We start from the raw sequence: 10,380 nt of genomic DNA, 5'->3' as shown, positions 1-10,380 counted from the left end.
CCTCTGACAGTCCTTGGCTCATGATAGCTACCATAATTATTATGATCACCGTTATTGTTTTCTAAACCTTTCCTGGGAAATGGTGCCAGCATCCGAAAAGCACAGCACTTGGGTCACTAGTCTAATGAGTGAGAGGTGGAAAATTGCTTCAGGAGGTGATCAAAACAATCCTAAGCAACCATAGGACCCACACAGTCTTCTGCATATGGCCAGTTACCAGGTTTCAGGGTGATGTTTTGTTTTTGCTTGTGGCCAAGTCGGAACCCCCGTGGTGTCTTCCTATGGAACTCAGCATACCGTTGCTGCGGTGGGGGGGCCTGCTTTTCCTTTCTTTATTAAGAAAAGGAAACAGGAAATCGAATGTAAAAACCTCTGACGGTTAGTGTCACACCGAAGTTGTGAATTTAACCACACCCCCGCCAGGAAATGAAAGTACAGTTCTCACTGTGATGTTCCCTGTCCTTTCGTGGCCCACACAGTGTTTTTCAGATTTTAGTGAGATAGTGTAGATGAAAGGGCTGAACTCTGGGCAGTGGGCTGACATTGGGTATTTGTTGATTTGGGCATGGATTAACACACAAATTTGATATTGCACAAATGAAGAAGGGACTTTCATTTATTCTATGACAATATGGCTCTATCTGATGTCACAAACTGGGGGTGGGGGGTGGGGGGTGGGGGCGGGGGTGTCCATAGGCAGATTCTGACCCACTGACAGGTTTTTCTGTTCCAGTCCACATAATGTATTTTAAATTTTGCTTCATTGCCAGTGTTCAACAGTGGAGAGATTTTGCATGTGTGCACTTGCACATCCAATCTGGATTTACCGCCTCCCTTGGGGGGGAAATGGTGATAGTGGGTAACAGCTGCCTCCGTTAGGTGGGCTCATGTCTTTGGTTTGGTGCAGTCACAAAGCTGTGACTGCCTTTTAGATACACAGAACTTAAGCCTAGAATCTCAGATGACCCCCGGACAGTCAAGTAAAGCAAATGAGTGCAGTTGGCAGCGTCTGCTATTGCTGCACCCTTAACCCATTGGCCACTGGCTGAGAGATGCCCGTGTATTACAAGCTCCCCGAGGGTAAGGACTGTATCTTCGCCCCAGTTTTATATCCAGAGCCCAGTACAGTGTGTCTGGCACAGAGTGAGTGCTCAATAAACATTGACTGATTGATAGAATAGATGAAGGGATCACTAGTTGAATCGTTTGGGGCAAAGCATCTAGAAATGAGACTCACTCTGAGTCCTCTGCTGCTGCTAAGCCCTGAAGGTGACATGACTACTTGGATCCATCAGTATTTTTTATTATAATAATGATGTCATGCTGACATTCATACAGGATTTCCACATAGTGTCTCTAATTCTTAAGTTTTGAGGTAAAACACACACCTTGCATACCATCAACAGACAGTTTTAAAAGGGCACATGGGTTACTACAAAGGCGATGTAGAATAGTGGTTACAAGTTTGGGATCCGGAGCCTGACTGCCTGTGTTCAAATCTTAGCTCTTCCATTCACCAGCTGCGTGGTCGTGGGCATGTTACTTAATCTCCCTGTGGCTTCCTTTCCCCATGTATAAAATGGGGGTATTAAGAGTACCCACCTCATAAAGTTGTGATGATGACCTGAGTTGACGGATATAAAACATGCAGAAGAGCAACCAACACGCAGTTAGCAGTCAGTAAACATTATTAGCTAGTATCCTTGCTATTGAGAGCCCTGTTAGGTGACTTTGAGAAAGAAACCAAAATAAGTGACAAATATGAGAGCCTCTATAATTTCTCTGTCATCTTGCCTCATAAGCCAAATGTACTACTGATTTTGAAATATCTTGCCTACTGAGCACACGCTATATTGTGTTAACTTGTTCTCATCCCTGGGAGGTGTTCCAATTCATTATTAGTTTCTTGGCAGTTAAAGCACATGCCTTTCTAGGTGATGACAATAGTGCCTAATACACATAATCCTTTTAGTACCCACCCACTGTGTAACCCGAGTCCCCTCTCCTCATCATCAGCTGTGGAATCTTCTCTCCCTTTCCCCTAAGTGGCCCAGCGTCATCTCAGTCAGGGGGAGCTACTCTAACCACTGCAGCTGTTCTGGAATTGTGCGCATGCCAACAGCCATCCATCCTCCTTCCCTCCCCCCTCCCCCAGGCTCCCATGCACACAGACTCTCGCCTGTTCCTTCTCTGTCATAGTAGGGTGAATGGCTGTCAGGAATCGGGAGCCTGAAAAAGGCATTGTTTAAAAGTCTGAAAGTTTCCCGAAAATGCCAGTGACGTTCTCACGTCCCCTATAGCCAGTTTATTCCTTGGTTAATATCAGTATTCTGTTATTGTGGGGGCAACACTGAGAACAGGGACAAAGGACTTAAGACAACACACCTGCATGTACACACACACACACACACACACACACACACACACACACACACAGATTTGTCTTTGGAAGATCAGGAGGCAGCTTCCAACACCGCATTAAATGAAAATACTTGGGGCAATGATGCCTTTAGAGTGTTGAAAGGTAGACCCTACTTTAATAAAGCCCAATAATTGAAAGTGCAAATATTAAAACAGATGAATTGAGTGATTAATCATCGTCTAAAAAATTATGTCCTTTATGAAGGCTGTATCAGGGATTTAATTAAAGAGCCTCTCTCAGTACATTTGAAATCTGATTTATAGTATAGGGCCTCCTCAAATCCTGTCTTCATTTCCTCAAACATACGAGTGTCAGTTAACACCCTGACCCAAAGTGGCGTAATCTAAATTGGTCAAGTATGAGGTCTGCAGCCACTGGCTTTCCTCTTGTGCCTGAAGCCAGCCTCTCCCAGGTGTGGCATAGCAGAGGGACAGATAGCCCAGTGGGATGGAGCTGTCAGGTTCTGAGGGTGATGGCAGAATCACAGCTGCCTTGGCAGTTCCTTGATGGCACCACGGGGGCAGCATGGGTGGTGGCCTATGGTCCTCCCTGAAACACACTGAGGTCCATATGCAAGTTCTCCGCCTCACTCCACAGGTGCCTGGTCGAGTGGAGTGCCGACGAGGCCGACCCTGTGTAGACTCTGGGAAAGATGCCAATCAGTGATGGCTGATCATTGTGGTGGCATAGGCATCACACTAACTATACTACCCCAGGCAGCAGTCCTGCTGGCGGTGACATAGCAGTGTCACTGTCCCAGGCTTTGCAGACAGAGATTATAGGCCCACTGGTGGTGTTCACGGTCAGACTTCCCAGGACCTGGTCTCGCCTCTTCAGTTTCATCTACACCTGATCCAGTCCTGGAAGGGTTAACACAACTTCCTAGAGAAGGTGATGCTTGAGCTGAGGTCTATAGGAAACTCAGGGGAAAAAATATATAGAAAGGTATTCCGGATAGGTGGAAGGGTCCACCCTAACACACAGAGAACAAGCGTTTAGTGCACTCAGGGAATTGTAAATGGTTCAACAAGCTTTAAGGTATCAGGGAGTGGAACAAGGGGGAGTGGAGGAAGCCTGCTTTGGGGAGTTGAGAGGTTTGCTATGTAGAGAGAGAAGCAGGCCCCAGGTCACACAGAGCTTTGTGTGCCTGCTAAAAACAGGTGGGTTTTCCCTGGAGGGAGAAATGAAGAAACTTTGAAGAGGTTTGGACAGGGACGTGACCAGATTTGTGTTTTAGAAAGGTCACTGTGACAGGAAAGCAGGGAGGACTAGGGGTGTTGGGAGACCATTGAGGAGTCAGAGTGGTGAGTTCCTTTCCCCAGCCAGGGATGGAGGGGAGGGGCAGGAGTGGTGAGATTCTGCTTAAGTCAATTATTAATAAACTAGGCACAATGATTCATTTATACCTTCCCCATTCCTAGCTTCATTTCCCCATCCGGCCCCTACAAGCCCTGTCTTTGAATCTGGTCTGGTTCCCTCCAGCCTTATGAAGCAGGCTGCCAGATTCTTCTGGTTTTCCTCATGGAAAGCTCCTGAATTTTTCTCTCTCAAATCCCTTAGAAGTGCTTTGATCGGTGGACGAGAAGGGTCTTCAAGGACTTTCAAAGAGCAGCTAAGGAACAGTGCCTCAGTCAAGTTATTACTAATGGGAGCTCCAGTGCTGGGGTAGCTGCGGATGACTGGAAAACCCAAATCAGAAACATGAGTGGCAGCCTGAGGCCTCACATTCTGCCAAGCTCCAAGAGCCAAGCTGCATACATGCCAAATCTTCACTCCCCTGGGTAATGCCTTAAGGACTCCATCATGTCAGCCAGAATGTACCCTGGGAGAGTATATGGAAACACGTCGCTCACCGAGTACAGAACATCTCCCTTCCCCTGCTTAGATTGGGGGACAGGACAAATACCGGTGTGCTAAGCTCATCGAGCTGTGTTAGGCTTGTTGGGTATGAATAATGTATATTTTGGGAAGCCTAGTTCTTTCAATTTCATAGACTAATGAGTTATATTATATTAGGATTCTGTTGTACATTCATTCATTCAAATATACATATCTGAAAATATTAAGATTTAGTACTGGGAGATAAAAAGATACATTAGATATCATACATGACTAACTCCAGCAAGCCCCTATCTTTATACAACAGTTACAATACCAGAACCGTAAGAGTTTTTGGATCTGTAAGGAAAAATTTCCAAGTAAGATGTATCTCTAGTGATATAGGAAATGCCATCTTCTGTCATCGAGCCATCTCTAAATTCAGGCTTTCCTGTTTGTTCTTTTATCTGCTGCTCCTAATTCCAGATGAAAAATTCCTGCCATTCAGAGGCAGAGCCCTTTGTGTATAATATATGAAAATCTTGGGTTCTCTCAAAATGAAAAGAGTGACTGAAATAGAAGTTTTCTTATCACCATGCCAACAGTGGACACACATCATCTCACAAACATGCTCTGTCCTACAGCCCAAAGCACATATACTCACGTTCCTCCATCAGAAAGATCTTTCCATTTCCTTCAAAAACAAACCTCCTTCGCATACTAGTACCTCCTTCCCTTCCCAGTAGTATATGCAGGCCTCCTCCCCCAGCGAGCTGTCAGGAGCACGCATGCACACACACACACACACACACACACACACACACACACACTCCTCCAGCACACACCTCTCTTGTTCCCTAAGAGCCCTGGAGGTGTGTGTGTGAATGTCTGAACTGATGACATATTGTGACAGACCGCGCAAGAGTGAGGCACAGCCACAAAGCAATGCAGGTCACAGCAATAGGCTTTATATAACCCAGAGCCACAGAGCGACCCAAAATAGCAGCCTCCCTGCTGCTCAGTTAGTCTCCTCCATCAAGCAGGGATAAAATTAGAGCAGGCACTGACGCGTACCTGCGTCTGCAGTGGGACTCCAGGGAGACAGTGAGAATAGGCTCGACACTCTGCCATCGGCCATGGAGACTGCCAGAATGTTCAGGCCCAATCTGTCACCAGAGATGTGTGTGTGTGTGTGTGTGTGTGTGTGTGTGTGTGTGTGTGTGCGCGCGCGCACATGCACAGGAGCTGTACAAATGCACCATGTGGAGCCCTGCTCCGAGGAGAACGGTTCAAGGGAATGGCCTGGAGCTGGTGCAAGAAGCTTGGCTGTACAGACTTTGAGAAGGACGTTCCAGGCTTTTTGGGAGGAAGTCAATTTCCACACCAGTCCCACTCTACCTCGCAGTTCTTCTTCACTGCCCTCCTCAGCACTTCTCTCTGGCCTATATGGGGTCAAGTTTAGCTGGGATGCCCCCCTTATAGGATCCCATTCTGCAAAACAAACAACAATGAAAACAAAATCCTGCTGTGTTTATTTCAGCCTGACCAAACACACACAATCTGGAGATTTAAAGGCTGTGTCCTGAAGTCAAGAGGAGTAACAAGGCTGACTGTTCTGTGGGCCTCGGGACCTTGACCTTGTCTGGAGGCCGTGATCACTCCTCACAGGTGTCATGGGCAGAAATGCTTTCAAGCTGAGGCAGCTGGGTGATCTGTTCTTTTTCTGCTTGAAGGCGGGCAGGGCAAAATATTTTTTTCCCCAAAAAAATAAGTAGTTAAAGGTTTGTTATCTTAATCACTGGGTACCAGATATAAATTCCATATACATTCCAACGGAGGAATCATAGCTGACCCCAGGAAACAAGAGACCAGAGAAATTACATGAATAATACAGACAAGATAAAATGAAACTGGGTTCTGTTTCTTTTGTTTGTTTTTGTTATTATTATTATTTTTTTAAGAAAGAATGATCATCCTATACCATTACCTTTGGAATTCTACTAGTACACGTTCGTTTCTGGGGGGTGAGGGGTGTTTCTGTCCTTGGAGTTCTCTTCTAAATAAATATTTCAGAGAGTGGCAACATATTAAACTATTTCACACGGAGGTATCAGTGATTTATCAGATTCTTTTCCTTTTAAGGCAACCTGAATAAATCCTGGAGCTCCCCTGTAGCCCAGAATCTGCACAGTATCTTCCAAAACAAAACAAAACTATACATACACAGGAGAAATCATCTAAACTGATTAAAAACTCATTAAAATTCTTATTTAAATATTGAGAACAGCAAAAAATAAAATAAAGAAGCATCTGATCAGTAAACAATCGCCACACTTCTGAACCGCTTTTTCCTCTCCTCTCTAAACTTTATAGCTGCTCTGAGCCCTCTAAAATGTCCAGACACCAAGCCTTCATGAATATTTCTCTCTCACACGCACAATTTCTCTCTCAGCTTTTTATTTTTGTATAAATTGACTAGTTCTCTGGCTTCTTCTGGTCCTCTCCAATCTGCCCACTGTTTGGCTTCTCCACACACACACAAAAAGGAGCATCCAGATGACTCAATAAGCAAGAATCTGTTCCCCCTTAGAAGCCTGGGCATAAGGGTTCAGGAAGAGTGTGGATATTCATCTTGTTAGACCAGCAGAGCTGTGAGGCACTGATGGGTGAGGTCAAGGATCCCTGGAGAGAGACTTCCTGGGAAAGGACCTTTCTAAAGGAGACAGGATGTGGGAATGGAGAAATGCAAGTGGAGGGAGCTTCAAAGTGAAATTTTTATTGTCTCTAGCCTACCCTATACTGTTTGTGACCAGGTGTTGGGGACAAGAATTCATTGAAAGAATGACTTAGTATGTGACTTAATAGGTTAAGCTCCAACCTATGGCTCCCCTGGAAAACTCCATTGCCACTGAGCTTTCTTCATGCTCTTGTACCTTTGTTGGTGGTCTTCTGTCTTTCCAGAATGTCCTTTCTATACTTCCCTCTTCCCTACCCAACAGCCCCCTTCCTTGGCAGCCTAGAGCACTTAAATTCGTTCTCAATACTCAGCTCAAAGGTTAACTAGCCTGGTACTTTCCTTTTCCTTCTCCCTCCCCGACCCTTGGTAGGCAGAATTCTAAGATGGGCCCCAAGATTCCTGCCCTCTGGTGTACAATGTCTCATATACCCTGTAAGCCCCTGAGTGTGGGTAGGATCTGTGAATTTGATGTGATATCATTCCCTTGAATTATGGCAAAAGGGATTTTGCAGATGTAATTAAAGTCCCTCATCTGTTGATTTTGAGCTGATTGAAAGGAAAATTATCCTGGGTGGGTCTGACCTAATCAGGTGATCCCTCCAAAAGAGGGATTGGGACCCCCTCTGAAATAAGAGATTCTCCTTATGGCCTTGAAGGAAGCTGCCATGTGGTGAGAAGTTCTGTGGAAAGGGCCCTATGACAAGGACTTGTCAGCAGCCTCTGGTTGTTGAGAATGGTCCCCACTGACAGCTAGAAGGAAAACAGAGACATCAACATACAGACTCAGGGAACCAGATTCTGCCAACAACCCTGTGAGCCTGGAAGAGGACCCAAACTCTAGAAGGGAGTGCAGCTTAACAGATGCCTGGATTGCAGACTGGTGAGACCCTGAGCAGAAAACCCAGTAAGCCATGCCTGGACTCCTGACAAACAGAACCTATGAGATAATAAACGTTTATTGTTTTAAGCCACTAAGTTTGTGGCAGTTTATTATGCAGCCATAGAAAACGCATACCAACCCCTTCCCAAGGATGAAGTAGTCATCCTCTGGGCTCCACAGCAGATTGTACTTGCCAGTATTACAACCCTCCCCACACCATAGCGTAATTATCCCCTGTACATCTGTTACCACATTATCTCTGCAATCCTCGTCTCAGTCTTCTTTGGACCTGGCTCCCAGGATCTGGAAGTGATAGTAGGAAGTAACATATGTTTGTTGAATTCATGTCATGCAAAAACAAAAATCACTTGCATCTTCACTTGCTGGGAATTGTAAGCAGAGGTCATCTTTTTTTCCCCTCCAATTCCGTGCTCTTTTATTATATCATCTTACATTTTGATGGAAAATTTTCCCTTGCTAAAACAATAACATATTTTTACACATTTACTCAGGTAACTCTGAATATTCCAAATGATAGGCGTCTCCAAGAAGTATAATAAAGCTTTATATTCAAGTGTAACATTTATAGACAAGCACACACATAATTGTACTGCTCAATGAAAGTAAATAGGATGACTACATCCATCTAACTCTACCCAGCCAAGAAGGAGACCAGTACTAGCAATTCAGAAACTCTTCTTACCACTCTCAGACATTACCTCTCCCCCAGCAGCTACCAGGGACGAGACTCCTAACACAAGAGAGTTCACCTGCCAGGGTTTGAATTTCATAAATGGAATAGCACAGTTTGCATGCTTTTATTTCAGCCTTCTTTCACTAAACATTATGTTTGTGAAATTTGTCCTTGCTATTGGATATAGAAGTAATTCATTTTACTCATCGTCATATAATATTCCATTATATTAATGTATCACAAAGTATTTACCCAGTCTCCCTTTGGTGAGCTTTGGGGTAGAGTCCAGTTTTTGTCCATTGCTATAATGCTGTGAACATCCCTTTTGTTTTAATTTAATGAGCACATGTGTGCATTTCTGATGGTTATATACACGGATATGTTAGTATTGAGTCAGAGGTTTGGCTAGGTTCAGCTTTCCCAGATAATATCAACAATTCTCTGAAGTGGTCGTACCAGCTCGCACTCCTATAGCAATGTGAGTTTCTCTTACTCCAAGGTCTTGACAATCCAGAATAGTACTAGTCATTTCGTTTTAGCCCCTCTGAGAGATGTGTAGTTGGAGCTCATAGATTTAATTTACATTCAATTGAGGCCTAATAAGGTGGAGCCACTTTTCACATGTTAGTTTGGCTATTTGAATATCCTCTTTTGTAATGTACCTAGTTAAAGTATTTAACCCAATTTTCTGTTAGTTTTCCATCTTTTTCTTATTGACGTAGGAGACCATGATATATGGTGGATAACAGCTCATTTTTTCAATTGTAATATTGCAATGATTTTTCTCGAACTCTGGATTTTCTTTTTACCACATAATGGTGACTTAGTAAACAACAACAACAACGTGTTAGTTTTGTAAAAGTGTAATATAGCTTTCTTTTTCTAAATGTTTAGGATTTTTTTTTTGTCCTTTTAAAGAAATCTTTGTATACCCAAAGGCTATGCGTATGCTATCTTATAATTATTTTTAAAAGCTATTTTATTTTTACTTCCCACATTTTTATCTGTAATCTTCTTGGAAGTGACTTTTGTATATGGTGTGGTATAGATAGGGTTTACATTCATTTTTTATGTGGATTTTCAGTTGACTCAGCAGCACTTATCAAAAAGCCTGTTCTTTGCCTGCTGCTCTGAAATTCTGCCTTTTCATAAATCACGGATTTGCATATGTGTGGTTCTTAGAGGTCATCTTCTTGACCTCATATCTGAGCAGGGCTCTCTCAGTTCTCCATGATATTTTGTGTGTATGTAAATAGATTCAATTCTAGTATAATATATCCCCTAACAGCCCCTAAAACAAGATATTGTTTCAGGTCTCCCCTCTAGCTTTAGGCTACAACATTTCTCTTGACTGTTCTGGGAATATCAGAGCCTCTATAACAGTGTCTTTAAAATCACATGTAATAATGCTGATGATTAGTGGGCTGCGAGCAGCTGGCAAGTCTATGCTTATATATCCAGGCCTCAACTCTTAGCCAAATATTGTTCCTCCCAGAGACCTCTAGGACATCCCCAAAGCACACCAGAGCACCCCTACTGAACTGTTAGCCAACAGCTTCCGTATTTCATGTGGATGGAACCTGTTGCTGTGTTGCCCCCTCAAAGACAATTGTATGGGCCAGTCCATGTGGTTTGACATTTGGTTTAGAAAATACAGTCACTGAAGCCACCCATGACCATAAGAACAGGGGACAGGTCTATGAGGTTGCTTTGCCTAATTCCTCCCCCACCCTCATATATATGTGTGCACACACATGCAGTCCTTCTTTACCGGCTCCGCTGATAAACATAAAGGCCTGTAACAGGGGACAGAGAGTTTTATTTTTCTT

This window comes from Rhinolophus sinicus, chromosome 3, assembly GCF_057876585.1.
Source record: "Rhinolophus sinicus isolate RSI-liver-muscle chromosome 3, RSI-T2T, whole genome shotgun sequence".
NCBI lineage: Eukaryota > Metazoa > Chordata > Mammalia > Chiroptera > Rhinolophidae > Rhinolophus > Rhinolophus sinicus.
The sequence above is the reverse complement of the archived record's forward strand: the minus strand, read 5'-3'. Positions refer to the sequence as shown.